Source organism: Cherax quadricarinatus, chromosome 19 (assembly GCF_038502225.1).
Source record: "Cherax quadricarinatus isolate ZL_2023a chromosome 19, ASM3850222v1, whole genome shotgun sequence".
Classification (NCBI taxonomy): Eukaryota; Metazoa; Arthropoda; class Malacostraca; order Decapoda; family Parastacidae; genus Cherax; species Cherax quadricarinatus.
The window spans coordinates 39,863,089-39,885,538 of NC_091310.1; the positions used below are offsets into that span (position 1 = coordinate 39,863,089).

At 46.4% G+C, this 22,450-nt stretch overlaps 1 protein-coding gene across 9 annotated transcripts in view; it reads right to left on the reverse strand.

Moving 5' to 3' along the window:
- The window catches only part of rsh (radish), a 188,466-nt gene that overhangs the window by 133,200 nt on the left and 32,816 nt on the right, over positions 1–22,450 (reverse strand). The gene's annotated exons all lie outside the window — the stretch shown is intronic.

Sequence of the window (22,450 nt, forward strand, 5' to 3'; positions counted from 1 at the left end):
CCTCCTCCCCCTCTCCTCCCTCTGTCTTTCCTGAGGATTTGATATCCGGATGGAAAGATTGAATCTGTTATTATTCTGGTGAGTTTTGTTTCTGTGAGTTCTATTATGTCTGGGGATGTCTCTTTGATTCTTTCGTGCCACTCCTCATACTTGTTTGTTATTCCATCTGCATTTGTATACCACACCTTCAACTTCTTTTCTAAGACTGTGGTCTGGGAGGTATATTGGGGTTGGGGAAGTGGGAGACCTGGTAAGGAACTATGGGTTGTTGCTGTGGGGGTGGAGTTTGTAATGTAGTGGGTGGGGGCATTGAATGTGGCATGGGTGTTTTGATTTAGAGTGTTTGGTTGCACTGGGGTTGACCTGGTTGGGAGGCTTCTATAGGAAGTTGTGAGGGAGGCTGTATTTGATCTTCTTCCTGGGTCTGGGATCTCCTGTCTGTCTTCTCCATCCCCTCTCTTTCCTCCTTTCGCCTTTGTACCATCTCTCTCAGTTTCTGCCTTTCTTCTTGTGTTCTGTCGCGGTCGAGATACACCTTCCTGTATGCCGGCATGTCCCTTAATCGTGCTTTCTCCTGCAGGATCCTGGTCCGAGTCGCTTCTCTGTGTGTGTGTGTGTGTGTGTGTGTGTGTGTGTGTGTGTGTGTGTGTGTGTGTGTGTGTGTGTGTGTGTGTGTGTGTGTGTGTGTGTGTGTGTGTGTGTGTGTGTGTGTGTGTGTGTGTAAGCGCGTGCGCATGTTTGAGGGAGTATGTGTACGTATGTGAGAGCTTCACAAAGGGGCCTGGAGCTGTTTGAAGCAGGGGAGCATAAGGGAGGGGGAGGCCAGGATGGGAGAAGGGGAGGGGAGGGAGAAAACGGGGGTAAGGGAGACGAGGGAGAGGGAGGTATAAAGGTCAGAGCATGAAAATTCTGAGAGAGAGAGAGAGAGAGAGAGAGAGAGAGAGAGAGAGAAGGGGGCAGAGGGAGAGGGAGAGACAGTGTGGTCTTTCCTCCACCTCACAGCTGGTGTTCCCTCCACCTCACATCTGATGTTCCCTCCACCTCACAGCTGGTGTTCCCTCCACCTCACATCTGATGTTCCCTCCACCTCACAGCTGGTGTTCCCTCCACCTCACATCTGATGTTCCCTCCACCTCACAGCTGGTGTTCCCTCCATCTCACATCTGATGTTCCCTCCACCTCACAACTGGTGTTCCCTCCACCTCACATCTGATGTTCCCTCCACCTCACAACTGGTGTTCCCTCCACCTCACATCTGATGTTCCCTCCACCTCACAGCTGGTGTTCCCTCCATCTCACATCTGATGTTCCCCCCACTTCAAAGCTGATGTTCCCTCCACCTCACAGCTGGAGTTCCCTCCACCTCACACATTACACATCTCACAAATTATTCCAGTGAGGTGCGTTACACCAGTGTGGTGGCTGTTACACCAGTGTGGTGGTTGTTACAACAGTGTGGTGGCTGTTACAGCAGTGTGGTGATTGTTACAGCAGTGTGGTGGCTGTTAAAAGAGTGTGGTGGTTGTTACAACAGTGTGGTGGTTGTTACAATAAAGTGGTGGCCGTTACAACACTGTGGTGGCTGGTACAACAGAGTGGTGGTTGTTACAACAGTGTGGTGGTTGTTACAATAGTGTGGTGGCTGTTACAACACTGTGGTGGCTGTTACAACAGTGTGGTGGTTGTTACAACAGTGTGGTGGCTGTTACAACAGTGTTGTGGCTGTTACAACAGTGTGGTGGTTGTTACAACAGTGTGGTGGTTGTTACAACAGTGTGGTGGTTGTTACAACAGTGAGGTGGCTGTTGCAACAATGTGGTGGTTGCTACAACAGTGTGGTGGTTGTTACAACAGTGTGGTGGTTGTTACAACAGTGTGGTGGTTGTTACAACACTGTGGTCGCTGGTGTTCCCTCCATCTCACATCTGATGTTCCCTCCACCTCACAACTGGTGTTCCCTCCACCTCACATCTGATGTTCCCTCCACCTCACAACTGGTGTTCCCTCCACCTCACATCTGATGTTCCCTCCACCTCACAGCTGGTGTTCCCTCCATCTCACATCTGATGTTCCCCCCACTTCAAAGCTGATGTTCCCTCCACCTCACAGCTGGAGTTCCCTCCACCTCACACATTACACATCTCACAAATTATTCCAGTGAGGTGCGTTACACCAGTGTGGTGGCTGTTACACCAGTGTGGTGGTTGTTACAACAGTGTGGTGGCTGTTACAGCAGTGTGGTGATTGTTACAGCAGTGTGGTGGCTGTTAAAAGAGTGTGGTGGTTGTTACAACAGTGTGGTGGTTGTTACAATAAAGTGGTGGCCGTTACAACACTGTGGTGGCTGGTACAACAGAGTGGTGGTTGTTACAACAGTGTGGTGGTTGTTACAATAGTGTGGTGGCTGTTACAACACTGTGGTGGCTGTTACAACAGTGTGGTGGTTGTTACAACAGTGTGGTGGCTGTTACAACAGTGTTGTGGCTGTTACAACAGTGTGGTGGTTGTTACAACAGTGTGGTGGTTGTTACAACAGTGTGGTGGTTGTTACAACAGTGAGGTGGCTGTTGCAACAATGTGGTGGTTGCTACAACAGTGTGGTGGTTGTTACAACAGTGTGGTGGTTGTTACAACAGTGTGGTGGTTGTTACAACACTGTGGTCGCTGGTGTTCCCTCCATCTCACATCTGATGTTCCCTCCACCTCACAACTGGTGTTCCCTCCACCTCACATCTGATGTTCCCTCCACCTCACAACTGGTGTTCCCTCCACCTCACATCTGATGTTCCCTCCACCTCACAGCTGGTGTTCCCTCCATCTCACATCTGATGTTCCCCCCACTTCAAAGCTGATGTTCCCTCCACCTCACAGCTGGAGTTCCCTCCACCTCACACATTACACATCTCACAAATTATTCCAGTGAGGTGCGTTACACCAGTGTGGTGGCTGTTACACCAGTGTGGTGGTTGTTACAACAGTGTGGTGGTTGTTACAACAGTGTGGTGGTTGTTACAACACTGTGGTGGCTGTTACAAAAGTGTGGTGGTTGTTACAATAGGGTGGTGGTTGTTACAACAGTGTGGTGGTTGTTACAACAGGGGGGTGGTTGTTACAACAGTGTGGTGGCTGTTACAACAGTGTGGTGGTTGTTACAACAGTGTGGTGGTTGTTACAACAGTGTGGTGGTTGTTACAACAGTGTGGTGGTTGTTACAACAGTGTGGTGGTTGCTATAATAGTGTGGTGGTTGTTACAACACTGTGGTGGTTGTTACAACAGTGTGGTGGTTGTTGCAATAGTGTGGTGGTTGTTACAACAGTGTGGTGGTTGTTACAACAGTGTGGTGGTTGTTACAACAGTGTGGTGGATGTTACAACAGTGTGGTGGTTGTTACAACAGTGTGGTGGTTGTTACAATAGTGTGGTGGTTGTTACAACACTGTGGTGGCTGTTACAACAGTGTGATGGTTGTTACAACAGTGTGGTGGTTGCTACAACAGTGCGGTGGCCGTTACAACAGTGTGGTGGTTGTTACAACACTGTGGTGGCTGTTACAACAGTGTGGTGGTTGTTACAACAGTGTGGTGGTTGTTACAACAGTGTGGTGGTTGTTACAACACTGTGGTGGCTGTTACAACAGTGTGGTGGTTGTTACAACAGTGTGGTGGTTGTTACAACAGTGTGGTGGTTGTTACAATAGTGTGGTAGTTGTTACACCGCTGAGGTGGCTGTTACAACAGTGTGGTGGTTGTTACAATAGTGTGGTAGGTGTTACACCAGTGTGGTGGCTGTTACAACAGTGTGGTGGTTGTTACAACAGTGTGGTGGTTGTTACAACAATGTTGTGGTTGTTACACCAGTGTGGTCGTTGTTGTACCAGTGTGGTGGTTGTTACACCAGTGTGGTGGTTGTTACAACAGTGTGGTGGTTGTTACAACAGTGTGGTGGATGTTACAACAGTGTGGTGGTAGTTACAACAGTGTGGTGGTTGTTACAACACTGTGGTGGCTGTTACAACACTGTGGTAGCTGTTACAACAGTGTGGTGGTTGTTACAACAGTGTGGTGGTTGTTACAACAGTGTGGTGGCTGTTACAACAGTGTGGTGGTTGTTACAACAGTGTGGTGGTCGTTACAACAGTGTGGTGGTTGTTACAACACTGTGGTGGCTGTTACAAAAGTGTGGTTGTTGTTACAATAGTGTGGTGGTTGTTACAACAGTGTGGTGGTTGTTACAACACTGTGGTGGCTGTTACAAAAGTGTGGTTGTTGTTACAATAGTGTGGTGGTTGTTACAACAGTGTGGTGGTTGTTACAACAAGGGGTGGTTGTTACAACAGTGTGGTGGTTGTTGCAACAGTGTGGTGGTTGTTACAACAGTGTGGTGGTTGTTACAACAGTGTGGTGGTTGTTACAACATTGTGGTGGTTGTTATAACAGTGTGGTGGTTGCTATAATAGTGTGGTGGTTGTTACAACACTGTGGTGGTTGTTACAACAGTGTGGTGGTTGTTGCAATAGTGTGGTGGTTGTTACAACACTGTGGTGGTTGTTACAACAGTGTGGTGGTTGTTACAACAGTGTGGTGGCTGTTACAACAGTGTGGTGGTTGTTACAACAGTGTGGTGGTTGTTACAATAGTGTGGTGGTTGTTACAACACTGTGGTGGCTGTTACAAAAGTGTGGTTGTTGTTACAATAGTGTGGTGGTTGTTACAACAGTGTGGTGGTTGTTACAACAAGGGGTGGTTGTTACAACAGTGTGGTGGTTGTTGCAACAGTGTGGTGGTTGTTACAACAGTGTGGTGGTTGTTGCAACATTGTGGTGGTTGTTATAACAGTGTGGTGGTTGCTATAATAGTGTGGTGGTTGTTACAACACTGTGGTGGTTGTTAAAACAGTGTGGTGGTTGTTGCAATAGTGTGGTGGTTGTTACAACACTGTGGTGGTTGTTACAACAGTGTGGTGGTTGTTACAACAGTGTGGTGGCTGTTACAACAGTGTGGTGGTTGTTACAACAGTGTGGTGGTTGTTACAATAGTGTGGTGGTTGTTACAACACTGTGGTGGCTGTTACAACAGTGTGATGGTTGTTACAACAGTGTGGTGGTTGCTACAACAGTGCGGTGGCCGTTACAACAGTGGGGTGGTTGTTACAACACTGTGGTGGCTGTTACAACAGTGTGGTGGTTGTTACAACACTGTGGTGGTTGTTACAACAGTGTGGTGGTTGTTACAACAGTGTTGTTGTTGTTACACCACTGTGGTGGCTGTTACAACAGTGTGGTGGTTGTTACAACACTGTGGTGGTTGTTACAACAGTGTGGTGGTTGTTACAATAGTGTGGTCGTTGTTACACCGCTGTGGTGGCTGTTACAACAGTGTGGTGGTTGTTACAATAGTGTGGTAGGTGTTACACCAGTGTGGTGGCTGTTACAACAGTGTGGTGGTTGTTACAACAGTGTGGTGGTTGTTACAACAATGTTGTGGTTGTTACACCAGTGTGGTCGTTGTTGTACCAGTGTGGTGGTTGTTACACCAGTGTGGTGGATGCTACAACAGTGTGGTGGATTCACAAGAGGCCGGTCTTGTCTAACTAATTTATTAACTTTCTTCAGTAAAGCTTTTGAGGCTGTTGACCACGATAAAGAATTTGATATTATTTACTTAGATTTTAGTAAGGCTTTTGATAGAGTTCCGCACCATAGACTGTTAAAGAAAGTGGCAGCTCATGGCATTGGGGGAAAAGTGCTCTCGTGGATCGAGTCATGGCTCACTGACAGGAAGCAGAGAGTGTCCATAAATGGGGTTAAATCCGAGTGGGGATCTGTAACAAGTGGCGTTCCACACGGATCAGTCTTGGGCCCGTTGTTGTTTATAATATATATCAATGATCTTGATGAGGGAATTACTAGTGATATGAGCAAATTCGCCGATGACACAAAGATAGGTAGGATAATTGATTCAAACGTAGATGTTATGGAACTTCAGGAGGATTTAAACAAACTCTATTCTTGGTCAGAAAAGTGGCAGATGCAGTTCAATGTAGATAAATGAAAGGTTCTGAAGCTTGGGAGTGCCCATAACCCTAGTACTTATAAGTTAAATGATGTAGAACTTAGCCATACAGATTGCGAAAAGGACTTGGGGGTTATGGTGAGCAGCAACCTTAAACCAAGACAGCAATGCCTAAGCGTACGTAATAAGGCAAATAGATTACTGGGATTTATATCAAGAAGTGTAAGCAACAGAAGTCCAGAGGTCATACTGCAGCTTTATACATCATTAGTAAGGCCTCACCTAGATTATGCAGCTCAGTTCTGGTCTCCATATTACAGAATGGACATAAATTCGTTAGAAAACATTCAGCGTAGGATGACTAAATTAATACATAGCATTAGAAATCTTCCTTATGAAGAAAGATTGAAGACTCTTAAGTTACATTCACTTGTTAGACGAAGAATGAGGGGAGACCTGATCGAAGTGTATAAGTGGAAGATAGGTATTAATAAAGGGGATATTAATAAGGTATTGAGGATGTCTCTCCAAGAGAGAACCCGCAGTAATGGATTTAAATTAGATAAGTTTAGATTTAGAAAGGACATAGGAAAGTATTGGTTTGGAAATAGGGTAGTTGATGAGTGGAACAGTCTACCTAGTTGGGTTATTGAGGCTGGGACTTTGGGTAGTTTCAAATTTAGGTTGGATAAGTACATGAGTGGGAGGGGTTGGATTTGAGTGGGACTTTCACATCAGAGCTTATTTCTTGGGTGGCATTGAAAATTGGGTTGGGAAAATGTTTTGTTAGTGGGATGAATTGTAAAGGACCTGCCTAGTATGGGCCAACAGGCCTCCTGCAGTGTTCCTCCTTTCTTATGTTCTTATGTTACACCAGAGTGGTGGTTGTTACACCAGTGTGGTGGTTGCTACAACAGTGTGGTGGTTGTTACAACAGTGTGGTGGTTGTTACAACAGTGCAGTGGTTGTTACAACAGTGTGGTGGTTGTTACAACAGTGTGGTGGTTGTTACAACAGTGTGGTGGTTATTACAAAAGTGTGGTGGTTGTTACAAGTGTGGTGATTGTTACAATAGTGTGGTGGCTGTTACAACAGTGTGGTGGTTGTTACACCATTGTGATGGTTGTTACAACAGTGTGGTGGTTGCTACAACAGTGTGGTGGTTGTTACACCAGCGTGGTGGTTGCTACAACAGTATGGTGGTTGTTACACCAATGTGGTGGTTGCTACAACAGTGTGGTGGTTGTTACAACCGTGTGGTGGTTGGTAAACCAGTGTGGTGGTTGTTACAACAGTGCGGTGGTTGTTACAACAGTGTGGTGGCTGTTACAACAGTGTGGTGGTTGTTACAACAGTGTGGTGGTTGTTACAACAGTGTGGTGGTTGTTACAACAGTGGGGTGGCAGTTGCAACAATGTGGTGGTTGCTACAACTGTGTGGTGGTAGTTACAACAGTGTGGTGGTTGTTACAACAGTGTGGTTGGTTTTACAACCGTGTGGTGGTTGGTACACCAGTGTGGTGGCTGTTACAACAGTGTGGTGATTGCTACAACAGTGTGGTGGTTGTTACAACTGTTTGGTGGTTGGTACACCAGTGTGGTGGTTGTTACAACAGTGCGGTGGTTGTTACAACAGTGTGGTGATTGATACAACAGTGTGGTGGTTGTTACAACATTGTGGTGGTTGTTACAACAGTGTGGTGGTTGTTACAACAGTGTGGTGGTTGTTACAACAGTGCGGTGGCTGTTGCAACAATGTGGTGGTTGTTACAACAGTGTGGTGGTTGTTACAATAGTGTGGTGGTTGCTACAACAGCGTTGTGGTTGTTACACCATTGTGATGGTTGTTACAACAGTGTGGTGGTTGCTACAACAGTGTGGTGGTTGTTACACCAGTGTGGTGGTTGTTACAACAGTATGGTGGTTGTTACACCAGTGTGGTGGTTGCTACAACAGTGTGGTGGTTGTTACAACCGTGTGGTGGTTGGTACACCAGTGTGGTGGTTGTTACAACAGTGCGGTGGTTGCTACAACAGTGTGGTGGTTATTACAACAGTGTGGTGGTTGTTACAATAGTGTGGTGGTTGCTACAACAGTGTGGTGGTGGTTACAACACTGTGGTGGCTGTTACAACAGTGTGGTGATTGTTACAATAGTGTGGTGGTTGTTACAACAGAGTGGTGGTTGTTACAAGAGTGTGGTGGTTGTTAAAACAGTGTGGTGATTGTTAAAACAGTGTGGTGGTTGTTACAACAGTGTTGTGGCTGTTACAACAGGGGGTGGTTGTTACAACAGTGTGGCGGTTGTTACAACAGTGTTGTTGTTGCTATAATAGTGTGGTGGTTGTTATAACACTGTGTTGGTTGTTACAACAGTATGGTGGTTGTTACAACAGTGTGGAGGTTGTTACACCAGTGTGGTGGTTGTTACAACAGTATGGTGGTTGTTACACCAGTGTGGTGGTTGCTACAACAGTGTGGTGGTTGTTACAACCGTGAAATGGTTGGTAAACCAGTGCGGTGGTTGTTACAACAGTGCGGTGGTTGCTACAACAGTGTGGTGGTTGTTACAACAGTGTGGTGGTTGTTACAACAGTGTGGTGGTTGTTACAACTGTTTGGTGGTTGGTACACCAGTGTGGTGGTTGTTACAACAGTGCGGTGGTTGTTACAACAGTGTGGTGGTTGCTACAACAGTGTGGTGATTGTTGCAACAGTGTGGTGGTTGTTACAACAATGTGGTCGTTGTTACAACAGTGTGGTGGTGGTTACAACAGTGTGGTGGCTGTTTCAACAATGTGGTGGTTGCTACAACAATGTGGTGGTTGTTACAACAGTGTGGTGGTTGTTACAATCGTGTGGTGGTTGCTACAACATTGTGGTGGTGGTTACAACACTGTGGTGGCTATTAAAACAGTGTGGTGATTGTTACAATAGTGTGGTGGTTGTTACAACAGCGTTGTGGTTGTTACACTATTGTGATGGTTGTTACAACAGTGTGGTGGTTGCTACAACAGTGTGGAGGTTGTTACACCAGTGTGGTGGTTGTTACAACAGTATGGTAGTTGTTACACCAGTGTGGTGGTTGCTGCAACAGTGTGGTGGTTGTTACAACCGTGTGGTTGTTGGTACACCAGTGTGGTGGTTGTTACAACAGTGCGGTGGTTGTTACAACAGTGTGGTGGCTGTTACAAAAGTGTGGTGGTTGTTACAACAGTGTGGTGGTTGTTACAACAGTGTGGTGGTTGTTACAATAGTGTGGTGGTTGCTACAACAGTGTGGTTATAGTTACAACAGTGTGGTGGTTGTTACAAAAGTGTGGTGGTTGCTGCAACAGTGTGGTGGTGGTTACAACAGTGTGGTGGTTGTTACAACAGAGTGGTGGTTGTTACAAGAGTGTGGTGGTTGTCACAACAGTGTGGTGGTTGTTACAACAGTGTGGTGGCTGTTGCAACAATGTGATGGTTGTTACAACAGTGTGGTGGTTGCTACAACAGTGTGGTGGTTGTTACAACAGTGTGGTGGCTGTTACATTAGTGTGGTGGTTGCTACAACAGTGTGGTGGTTGTTACAACCGTGTGGTGGTTGGTGCACCAGTGTGGTGGTTGCTACAACAGTGTGGTGGTTGTTACAACAGTGTGGTGGTTGTTACAATAGTGTGGTGATTGCTACAACAGTGTGGTGGTGGTTACAACACTGTGGTGGCTGTTTCAACAGTGTGGTGATTGTTACAATAGTGTTGTGGTTGTTACAACAGTGTGGTGGTTGTTACAACAGTGTGGTGGTTGTTACAACAGTGTGATGGTTGTTACAACAGTGTGGTGGTTGCTACAACAGTGTGGTGGTTGTTACAACATGGGGTGGTTGTTAAAACAGTGTGGTGGTTGTTACAACATTGTTATGGTTGCTATAATAGTGTGGTGGTTGTTACAACACTGCGGTGGTTGTTACAACAGTGTGGTGGTTGTTACAATAGCGTGGTGGTTGTTACAACACTGTGGTGGTTGTTACAACAGTGTGGTGGTTGTTATAACACTGTGGTGGCTGTTACAACAGTGTCTTGGTTGTTACAACAGTGTGGTGGTTGTTACAATAGTGTGGTGGTTCTTACAACACTGTGGTGGCTGTTACAACAGTGTGGTGGTTGTTACAACAGTGTTTTGGTTGCTACAAGAGTGTTGTGGTTGTTACAACACTGTGGTGGCTGTTACAACAGTGTGGTGGTTGCTACAACAGTGTGGTGGTTGTTAAAATAGTGTGGTCGTTGTTACAACACTGTGGTGGCTGTTACAACAGTGTGGTGGTTGTTACAATAGTGTGGTGGTTGTTACACCACTGTGGTGGCTGTTACAAGTGTGGTGGTTGTTACAACAGTGTGGTGGTTGTTACAACAGAGTGGTGGGTGGTACAACATTGTGGTGATTATTACACCAGTGTGGTGGTTGTTGCACCAGAGTAGTGGTTGTTACACCAGTGTGGTGGTTGTTACATCAGTGTGGTGGTTGTTACGCTAGTGTGGTGGTTCTTACACCAATGTGGTGGTTGTTACAACAGTGTGGTGGTTGTTACACCAGTGTGGTTGTTGCTACAATATTGTGGTTGTTGTTACACCAGTGTGGTGGTTGTTACAACAGTGTGGTGGTTGTTACACCAGTGTGGTGGTTGTTACACCAGTGTGATGGTTGTTGCACCAGTGTGGTGGTTGTTACACCAGTGTTGTGGTTGTTACAACAGTGTAGTGGTTGTTACAACAATTTGTTGGTTGTTATAACAGAGTGATGATTGTTAGAACAATGTGGTGGTTGTTACAACAGTGTGGTGGTTGTTACACCAGTGTGGTGGTTGCTACAACATTGTGGTGGTTGTTACAACAGTGTGGTTGTTGTTACACCAGTGTGGTGGTTGTTATACCAGTGTGGTGGTTGTTACAACATTGTGGTGGTTGTTACAACATTGTGGTGGTCGTTACACCAGTGTGGTGGTTGTTATACCAGTGTGGTGGTTGTTACAACATTGTGGTGGTTGTTACAACATTGTGGTGGTCGTTACACCAGTGTGGTGGTTGTTATACCAGTGTGGTGGTTGTTTCGAAGTGTGGTGGTTGCTACAACAGTGTGCTGGTTGTTACAACAGTGTGGTGGTTGTTACACCATTGTGGTGGTTGTTACAACATTGTGGTGGTCGTTACACCAGTGTGGTGGTTGTTATACCAGTGTGGTGGTTGTTACACTAGTGTGGTGGCTGTTACACCAGTGTGGTTGTTGTTACAACAGTGTGGTGGTTGTTACAACAGTGTGGTGGCTGTTATAACAGTGTGGTGGTTGTTACAACATTGTGGTGGTTGTTACATAAGTGTGGTGGCTGTTACAACACTGTTGTGGCTGTTACAACAGAGTGGTGGTTGTTACAACAGTGTGGTGGTTGTTACAATAGTGTGGTGGCCGTTAAAACACTGTGGTGGCTGTTACAACAGTGTGGTGGTTGTTACAACAGTGTGGTGGTTGTTACAACAGTGTGGTGGCTGTTACAACAGTGTGTTGGTTGTTACAGCAGTGTGGTGGCTGTTGCAAGGATGTGGTGGTTGCTACAACAGAGTGGTGGTTGTTACAACAGTATGGTGGTTGTTGCAATAGTGTGGTGGCCGTTACAACACTGTGGTGGCTGTTACTACAGTGTGGTGGTTGTTACAACAGTGTGGTGGTTGTTGCTCAGTGTGGTGGTTGTTACAACAGTGTGGTGGCTGTTGCAACAATGTGGTGGTTGCTACAACAGTGTGGTGGTTGTTACAACAGTGTGGTTATTGTTACAACAGTGTGGTGGTTGTTACAACAATGTGGTGGTTGTTACAACAGTGTGTTGGTTGTTACAACACTGTGGTGGCCGTTACAAAAGTGTGGTGGTTGTTACAATAGTGTGGTGGTTTTTACAACAGTGTGTTGGTTGTTACAACAGGGGGTGGTTGTTACAATAGTGTGGTGGTTGTTACAACAGTGTGGTGGTTGTTACAACAGTGTGGTGGTTGTTATAACACTGTGGTGGTTGTTGCAACAGTGTGGTGGTTGTTGAAACAGTGTGGTAGTTGTTACAATAGTGTGGTGGTTGTTACAACACTGTGGTGGCTGTTACAACAGTGCGATGGTTGTTACAACAGTGTGGTTGTTGCTACAACAGTGCGGTGGCCGTTACAACAGTGTGGTTGTTGTTACAACACTGTGGTGGCTGTTACAACAGTGTGGTGGTTGTTACAGCAGTGTGGTGGTTGTTACAATAGTGTATTGGTTGTTACACCACTGTGGTGGCTGTTACAACAGTGTGGTGGTTGTTACAACAGTGAGATGGTTGTTACAACAGTGTGGTGGTTGTTACAATAGTGTGGTAGTTGTTACACCGCTGTGGTGGCTGTTATAACAGTGTGGTGGTTGTTACAATAGTGTGGTAGGTGTTACTCCAGTGTGGTGGCTGTTACAACAGTGTGGTGGTTGCTACAACAGTGTGGTGGTTGTTACACTAGTGTGGTGGTTATTACACCAGTGTGGTGGTTGTTACAACAGTGTGGTGGTTGTTACACCAGTGTGGTGGTTGTTGCACCAGTGTGGTGGTTGTTGCACGAGTGTGGTGGTTGTTACAACAGTGTAGTGGGTGTTCCAACAATGTGGATTTTTTACACCAGTGTGGTGGTTGTTACACCAGTGTGGTGGTTGTTGTAACAGAGTGGTGGTTGTTACAACAATGTGGTGGTTGTTACAACAGTGTGGTGGTTGTTACACCAGTGTGGTGGTTGCTACAACAGTTTGGTGGTTGTTACAACCGTGTGGTGGTTGGTACACCAGTGTGGTGGTTGTTAGAACAGTGTGGTGGTTGTTACACCAGTGTGGTGATGGTTACAACAGTATGGTGGTTGTTACACCAGTGTGGTGGTTGCTACAACAGTGTGGTGGCTGTTACAACCGTGTGGTGGTTGGTACACCAGCGTGGTGGTTGTTACAACAGTGCGGTGGTTGTTACAACTCTGTAGTGGTTGTTACAACAGTGTGGTGGTTGTTACAACAGTGCGGTGGTTGTTACAACTCTGTAGTGGTTGCTATAACAGTGTGGTGGTTGTTACAACAGTGTGGTGGTTGTTACACCATTGTGGTGGTTGTTACAACAGTGTGGTGGTTGCTACAACAGTGTGGTGGTTGTTACACCAGTGCGGTGGTTGTTACAACAGTGTGGTGGTTGTTACACCAGTATTGTGGTTGCTACAACAGTGTGATGGTTGTTACAACCGTGTGGTGGTTGGTACACCAGTGTGGTGGTTGTTACAACAGTGTGGTGGTTGTTACAACAGTGTGGTGGTTGTTACAACAGTGTGGTGGTTGCTACAACAGTGTGGTGGATGTTGCAACAGTGCGGTGGTTGTTACAACAGTGTGGTGGTTGTTACAACAGTGTGGTGGTTGTTACAACAGTGTGGTGGTTGTTACAATAGTGTGGTAGTTGTTAGAACAGTGTGGTGGTTGTTACAACGATGTGGTGGTTGTTGCAGTAGTGTAGGGGTTGTTACAGCACTGTGGTGGTTGTTACAACAGTGTGGTGGTTGTTACAACAGTGTAGTGGCTGTTACAACAGTGTGGTGGTTGTTACAACAGTGTGGTGGTTGGGTTGATGGTACAACACTACAACAGTGTGGTGGTTGTGGTGGCTGTTACAACAGTGTGGTGGTTGTTACAACAGTTTGGTCGTTGTTACAATAGTGTGGTGGTTGCTACAACACTGTGGTGGCTGTTACAAAAGTGTTGTGGTTGTTGCAACAGTGTGGTGTTTGCTACAACAGTGCGGTGGCTGTTACAACAGTGTGGTGGTTGTTACAACAGTGTGGTGGCTGTTACAACAGTGTGGCCGTTGGTATAACAGTGTGGTGGTTGTTGCAACAGTGTGGTGGTTGTTACAGCAGTGTGGTTGTTGTTACAACCGTGTGGTGGTTGGTACACCAGTGTGGTGGTTGTTACAACAGTGTGGTGGTTGCTACAACAGTATGGTGGTTGTTACAACCGTTAGGTGGTTGGTACACCAGTGTGGTGGTTGTTACAACAGTGTGGTGGTTGTTACACCAGTGTGGTGGTTGCTACAACAGTGTGGTGGTTGTTACACCAGTGTGGTGGTTGTTACACCAATGTGGTGGTTGTTACAACAGTGTGGTGGTTGTTACACCAGTTTGGTGGTTGTTGCACCAGTGTGGTGGTTGTTGCACCAGTGCGGTGGTTGTTACAACTGTGTAGTGGTTGTTACACCAGTGTGGTGGTTGTTACACCAGTGTGGTGGTTGTTACACCAGCGTGATGGTTGTTATAACAGAGTGGTGGTTGTTACAACAATGTGGTGGTTGTTTCAACAGAGTTGTGGTTGTTACACCAGTGTGGTGGTTGTTACAACATTGCGGTGGTTGTTACAACAGTGTGGTGGTTGTTACACCAGTGTGGTGGTTGTTACACCCGTGTGGTGGTTGCTACAACAGTGTGGTGGATTTTACACCATGTGGTGGTGGTTTCTACCGTGGGTGGTGTTACACCAGTGTTGTGGTTGTTACAACAGTGTGGTGGTTGTTACACCAGTGTGGTGGTTGTTACAACAGTGTGGTGGTTGTTACACCAGTGTGGTGGTTGCTACAAAAAGTGTGTTGGTTGTTACAACAGTGTGGTGGTTGGTACACCAGTGTGGTGGTTGTTACAATAGTGTGGTGGTTGCTACAACAGTGTGGTGGTTGTTACAACACTGAGGTGGCTGTTACAACAGTGTGGAGATTGTTGCAATAGTGTGGTGGTTGTTACAACAGCGTTTTGGTTGCTACACCATTGTGATGGTTGTTACAACAGTGTGGTGGTTGTTACAACAGTGTGGTGGCTGTTGCAACAATGTGGTGGTTGCTACAACAGTGTGGTGATTGTTACAACAGTGTTGTGGTTGTTCCAACAGTGTGGTGGTTGGTACACAAGTGTGGTGGATGTTGCAACAGTGTGGTGGTTGCTACACCAGTGTGGTGGTTGTTATACTAGTGTGGTGGTTGTTACAACAGTGTGGTGTCTGTTACACCAGTGTGGTGGTTTTTACAACAGTGTGGTGGTTGCTACAACAGTGTGGTGGCTGTTACAACAGTGTGGTGGTTGTTACAACAGTGCGTTGGTTGTTACAATAGTTTGGTGGCTGTTACAACACTGTGGTGGCTGTTACAACAGAGCGGAGGTTGTTACAACAGTGTGGTGGTTGTTACAATAGTGTCGTGTCTGTTACAACACTGTGGTGGTTGTTACAACAGCGTAGTGGTTGTTACAACAGTGTGGTGGTTGTTACAACAGTGTGGTGGCTGTTACAACAGTGTGGTGGTTGTTACAGCAGTGTGGTGGCTGTTGCAAGAATGTGGTGGTTGCTACAACAGAGTGGTGGTTGTTACAACAGTGTGGTTGTCGTTGCAACAGTGTTGTGGCCATTACAGCACTGTGGTGGCTGTTACAACAGTGTGGTGGTTGTTACAACAGTGTGGTGGTTGTTACAACAGTGTGGTGGTTGTTACAACAGTGTGGTGGCTGTTGCAACAATGTGGTGGTTGCTACAACAGTGTGGTGGTTGTTACAACAATGTGGTTATTGCTACAACAGTGTCCTGGTTGTTACAACAATGTGGTGGTGGTTACAACAGTGTGGTGGCTGTTACAACACTGTGGTGGCCGTTACAACAGTGTGGTGGTTGTTACAACAGTGTTGTGGTTGTTACAACAGTGTGGTGGTTGTTACAACAGGGGGTGGTTGTTAGAACAGTGTGGTGGTTGTTACAACAGTGTTGTGGTTGCTACAATGGTATGGTGGTTGTTACAACACTGTGGTGGTTGTTACAACAGTGTGGTGATTGTTACAACACTGTGGTGGCTGTTACAACAGTGTGGTGGTTGTTACAACACTGTGGTGGCTGTTGCAACAGTGCGATGGTTGTTACAACAGTGTGGTTGTTGCTAGAACAGTGCGGTGGCCGTTACAACAGTGTGGTGGTTGTTACAACACTGTGGTGGCTGTTACAGCAGTGTGGTGGTTGTTACAACACTGTGGTGGCTGTTACAACTGTGTGGTGGTTGTTACAACAGTGTGGTCGTTGTTACAATAGTGTGGTGGTTGTTACAACACTGTGGTGGCAGTTACAAAAGTGTGGTGGTTGTTGCAACAGTGTGGTGGTTGCTACAAGAGTGCGGTGGCTGTTACAACAGTGTGGTGGTTGTTACAACAGTGTGGTGGCTTTTATAACAGTGTGGCCGTTGGTATAACAGTGTGGTGGTTGTTGCAACAGTGCGGTGGTTGTTACAGCAGTGTGGTTGTTGTTACAACCGTGTGGTGGCTGGTACACCAGTGTGGTGGTTGTTACAACAGTGTGGTGGTTGCTACAACAGTATGGTGGTTGTTACAACCGTTAGGTGGTTGGTACACCAGTGTGGTAGTTGTTACAACAGTGCGGTGGTTGTTACAACAGTGTGGTGATTGTTACAACAGTGTGGTGGTTGCTACAACAGTGTGGTGGTTGTTACAACAGTGTGGTGGTTGTTAAAACAGTGTGGTGGTTGTTACAACAGTGTGGTGGTTGTTACAATAGTGTGGTGGTTGCTACAACTGTGCGGTGATTGTTACAATAGTGTTATGGTTGTTACAACAGTGTGGTGGTTGTTACAACAGTGTGGTGGTTGTTAAAACACTGTGGTGGCTGTTACAACAGTGTGGTGATTGTTACAATAGTGTGGTGGTTGTTACAACAGCGTTGTGGTTGTTACACCATTGTGATGGTTGTTACAACAGTGTGGTGGTTGCTACAACAGTGTGGTGGTTGTTACACCAGTGTGGTGGTTGTTACAACAGTGTCGTGGTTGCTACAAAAGTGTGGTTGTGGTTACTACCATGTGGTGGTGGTTTCTACCGTGTGGTGGTTGTTACAACAGTGTGGTGGTTGTTACACCAGTGTGGTGGTTGTTGCACCAGTGTGGTGGTTGTTGCACCAGTGTGGTGGTTGTTACACCAGTGTGGTGGTTGTTACAACAGTGTAGTGGTTGTTACAACAATGTGGTGGTTGTTACACCAGTGTGATGGTTGTTACACCAGTGTGTTGGTTGTTATAGCAGAGTGATGATTGTTAGAACAATGTGGTGGTTGTTACAACAGTGTGGTGGTTGTTACACCAGTGTGGTGGTTGCTACAACATTGTGGTTGTTGTTACAACAGTGTGGTGGTTGTTACACCAGTGTGGTTGTTGTTATACCAGTGTGGTGGTTGTTTCAAAGTGTGGTGGTTGCTACAACAGTGTGGTGGTTGCTACAACAGTGTGGTGGTTGTTACAACAGTGTGGTGGTTGTTACACCATTGTGGTGGTTGTTACAACATTGTGGTGGTCGTTACACCAGTGTGGTGGTTGTTATACCAGTGTGGTGGTTGTTACACCAGTGTTGTGGCTGTTACACCAGTGTGGTGGTTGTTGCAACAGTGTTGTGGTTGTTACAACAGTGTGGTGGCTGTTACAACAGTGTGGTGATTGTTACAACATTGTGGTGGTTGTTACATAAGTGTGGTGGCTGTTACAACACTGTTGTGGCTGTTACAAAAGAGTGGTGGTTGTTACAAAAGTGTGGTGGTTGTTACAATAGTGTGATGGCCCTTAAAACACTGTTGTGGCTGTTACAACAGTGTTGTGGTTGTTACAACAGTGTGGTGGTTGTTACAACAGTGTGGTGGCTGTTACAACAGTGTGGTGGTTGTTACAGCAGTGTGGTGGCTGTTGCAAGAATGTGGTGGTTGCTACAACAGAGTGGTGGTTGTTACAACAGTGTGGTGGTCGTTGCAACAGTGTTGTGGCCATTACAACACTGTGGTGGCTGTTACAACAGAGTGGTGGTTGTTACAACAGTGTGGTGGTTGTTACAACAGTGTGGTGGTTGTTACAACAGTGTGGTGGCTGTTGCAACAATGTGGTGGTTGCTACAACAGTGTGGTGGTTGTTACAACAATGTGGTTATTGCTACAACAGTGTCGTGGTTGTTACAACAATGTGGTGGTGGTTACAACAGTGTGGTGGCTGTTACAACACTGTGGTGGCCGTTACAAAAGTGTGGTGGTTGTTACAATAGTGTGGTGGTTGTTACAACAGTGTGGTGGTTGTTACAACAGGGGGTGGTTGTTACAACAGTGTGGTGGTTGTTTCAATAGTGTGGTGGTTGTTACAACAGTGTGGTGGTTGTTACAACAGTGTGGTGGTTGTTACAACAGTGTGGTGGTTGTTATAACACTGTGGTGGTTGTTAAAACAGTGTGGTGGTTGTTACAACACTGTGGTGGCTGTTGCAACAGTGCGATGGTTGTTACAACAGTGTGGTTGTTGCTAGAACAGTGCGGTGGCCGTTACAACAGTGTGGTGGTTGTTACAACACTGTGGTGGCTGTTACAGCAGTGTGGTGGTTGTTACAACACTGTGGTGGCTGTTACAACTGTGTGGTGGTTGTTACAACAGTGTGGTCGTTGTTACAATAGTGTATTGGTTGTTACACCACTGTGGTGGCTGTTACAACAGTGTGTAGGTTGTTACAAAGGTGAGGTGGTTGTTACAACAGTGTAGTGGTTGTTACAATAGTGTGGTAGTTGTTACACCGCTGTGGTGGCTGTTACAACAGTGTGGTGGTTGTTACAATAGTGTGGTAGGTGTTACACCAGTGTGGTGGCTGTTACAACAGTGTGGTGGTTGTTACAACAGTGTGGTGGTTGTTACAACAATGTTGTGGTTGTTACACCAGTGTGGGTGTTGTTGTACCAGTGAGGTGGTTGTTACACCAGTATGGTGGTTGTTACAACAGTGTGGTGGTTGTTACACCCGTGTGGTGGATGCTACAACAGTGTGGTGGTTGTTACACCAGTGTGGTGGTTGTTACACCAGTGTGGCGGTTGTTACAACAGTGTGGTTGTTGTTACACCAGTGTGGTGGTTGCTACAACAGTGTGGTGGTTGTTACACCAGTGTGGTGGTTATTACACCAGTGTGGTGGTTGTTACAACAGTGTGGTGGTTTTTACACCAGTGTGGTGGTTGTTGCAGCAGTGTGGTGGTTGTTGCACGAGTGTGTTGGTTGTTACAACAGTGTAGTGGTTGTTCCAACAATGTGGATTTTGTTACACCAGTGTGTTGGTTGTTACACGAGTGTGGTGGTTGTTGTAACAGAGTGGTGGTTGTTACAACAATGTGGTGGTTGTTACAACAGTGTGGTGGTTGTTACACCAGTGTGGAGGTTGTTACAACACTGTGGTGGTTGTTACAACAGTGTGGTGGTTGTTACGCCAGTATGGTGGTTGTTACAACACTGTGGTGGTTGTTACAACAGTGTGGTGGTTGTTACAACAGTGTGGTGGTTGTTATAACACTGTGGTGGTTGTTACAACAGTGTGGTGGTTGTTACAACAGTGTGGTGGCTGTTACAACAGTGTGGTGGTTGTTGCAACAGTGTGGTGGTTGTTACAATAGTGTGGTGGTTGTTACAACACTGTGGTGGCTGTTACAACAGTGCGATGGTTGTTACAACAGTGTGGTTGTTGCTACAACAGTGCGGTGGCCGTTACAACAGTGTGGTGGTTGTTACAACACTGTGGTGGCTGTTACAACAGTGTGGTGGTTATTACAACAGTGTGGTGGTTGTTATAATAGTGTATTGGTTGTTACACCACTGTGGTGGCTGTTACAACAGTGTGGTGGTTGTTACAACAGTGAGGTGGTTGTTACAACAGTGTGGTGGTTGTTACAATAGTGTGGTAGTTTTTACATCGCTGTGGTGGCTGTTACAACAGTGTGGTGGTTGTTACAATAGTGTGGTAGGTGTTACACCAGTGTGGTGGCTGTTACAACAGTGTGGTGGTTGTTACAACAGTGTGGTGGTTGTTACAACAATGTTGTGGTTGTTACACCAGTGTGTTCGTTGTTGTACCAGTGAGGTGGTTGTTACACCAGTGTGGTGGTTGTTACAACAGTGTGGTGGTTGTTACACCAGTGTGGTGGATGCTACAACAGTGTGTTGGTTGTTACACCAGTGTGGTGGTTGTTACACCAGTGTGGCGGTTGTTACAACAGTGTGGTGGTTGTTACACCAGTGTGGTGGTTGCTACAACAGTGTGGTGGTTGTTACACCAGTGTGGTGGTTGTTACACCAATGTGGTGGTTGTTACAACAGTGTGGTGGTTGTTACACCAGTGTGGTGGTTGTTGCACCAGTGTGGTGGTTGTTGCACGAATGTGGTGGTTGTTACAACGGTGTAGTGGTTGTTCCAACAATGTGGATTTTGTTATACCAGTGTGGTGGTTGTTACACCAGTGTGGTGGTTGTTGTAACAGAGTGGTGGTTGTTACAACAATGTGGTGGTTGTTACAACAGTGTGGTGGTGGTTACACCAGTGTGGTGGTTGTTACAACAATGTGGTGGTTGTTACAACAGTGTGGTGGTTGTTACGCCAGTATGGTGGTTGTTACACCAGTGCGGTGGTTGTTGCACCATTGTGATGGTTGTTATAACAGTGTGGTAGTTGCTACAACAGTGTGGTGGTTGTTACACCAGTGTGGTGGTTGTTACAACAGTATGGTGGTTGTTACACCAGTGTGGTAGTTGCTACAACAGTTTGGTGGTTGTTACAACCGTGTGGTGGTTGGTACACCAGTGTGGTGGTTGTTACAACAGTGTGGTGGTTGTTACAATAGTGTGGTGGCTGTTACGACAGTGTGGTGGTTGTTACAACAGTGTGGTGGCTGTTACAACAGTGTGGTGGTTGTTACAACAGTGCGGTGGCTGTTGCAACAGTGTGGTGGTTGCTACAACAATGTGGTGGTTGTTACAACAGTGCGGTGGCTGTTGCAACAGTGTGGTGGTTGCTACAACAATGTGGTGGTTGTTACAACAGTGTGGTGGTTGTTACAATAGTGTGGTGGTTGTTACACCAGTGTGGTGGTTGTTACAACAGTGTGGTGGTTGTTACAACAGTGTGGTGGTTGCTACAACAGTGTGGCGGTTGTTACACCAGTGTGGTGGTTGTTGCGTTACACCAGTGTGGTGGCTGCTACAACAGTGTGGTGGTTGTTACAACCGTGTGGTGGTTGATACACCAGCGTGGTGGTTGTTACAACAGTGCGGTGGTTGTTACAACTCTGTAGTGGCTGTTACAACAGTGTGGCGGTTGTTACACCAGTGTGGTGGTTGTTACGTTACACCAGTGTGGTGGCTGCTACAACAGTGTGGTGGTTGTTACAACCGTGTGGTGGTTGATACACCAGCGTGGTGGTTGTTACAACAGTGCGGTGGTTGTTACAACTCTGTAGTGGCTGTTACAACAGTGTGTTGGTTGTTATAGCAGAGTGATGATTGTTAGAACTCTGTAGTGGTTGCTATAACAGTGTGGTGGTTGTTACAACAGTGTGGTGGTTGTTACACCATTGTGGTGGTTGTTACAACAGTGTGGTGGTTGCTACAACAGTGTGGTGGCTGTTACGCCAGTGCGGTAGTTGTTACAACAGTGTGGTGGTTGTTACACCAGTATTGTGGTTGCTCCAACAGTGTGATGGTTGTTACAACCGTGTGGTGTTTGTTACAACAGTGTGGTGGATGTTGCAACAGTGCGGTGGTTGTTACAACAGTTTGGTGGTTGTTACAACAGTGTGGTGGTTGTTACAACAGTGTGGTGATTGTTACGTCAGTGTGGTGGTTGTTACAACAGTGTGGTGGTTGTTACAACAGTGTGGTGATTGTTACAACAGTGTGGTGATTGTTACGTCAGTGTGGTTTTTGTTACAACAGTGTGGTGGTTGTTACAACAGTGTGGTGGTTGTTACAATAGTGTGGTAGTTGTTAGAACAGTGTGGTGGTTGTTACAACAATGTGGTGGTTCTTGCATCTATCAGGCCAGATAGGGTCTACGAACCGAGAGAGCCAGACTACAGACCAGATAGGGACTACGAACTGAGAGCCATACTACAAACCAGATAGAGACTTCGAACTGACAGAGCCAGACTACAGACCAGATAGAGACTACGAACTGAGAGCCAGACTACAGACCAGATAGGGACTACGAACTGAGAGAGCCAGACTACGGACCAGACACCAACAACACCCGTGTGACCATAACAGTAACCATTACCATCCAACACAGAGACACACAAGTGTCAGCCCAGTAACTGCGGAGGTGCGTGCGCCCTCTGTACGGTGCGTGCGCCCTCTGTACGGTGCGAGCGCCCTCTGTACGGTGCTTGCGCCCTCTGTACGGTGCTTGCGCCCTCTGTACGGTGCGTGCGCCTCCTCTAAGCTTAATAACACCTACCTCAACAAGGAACCCTGCTGTAAACATCGCCGCGTATATCACACCAGTACGTCTTGGGAGACACTAGTCCCTCACCTGAAGAAAGAGATCCAGTAAGTACG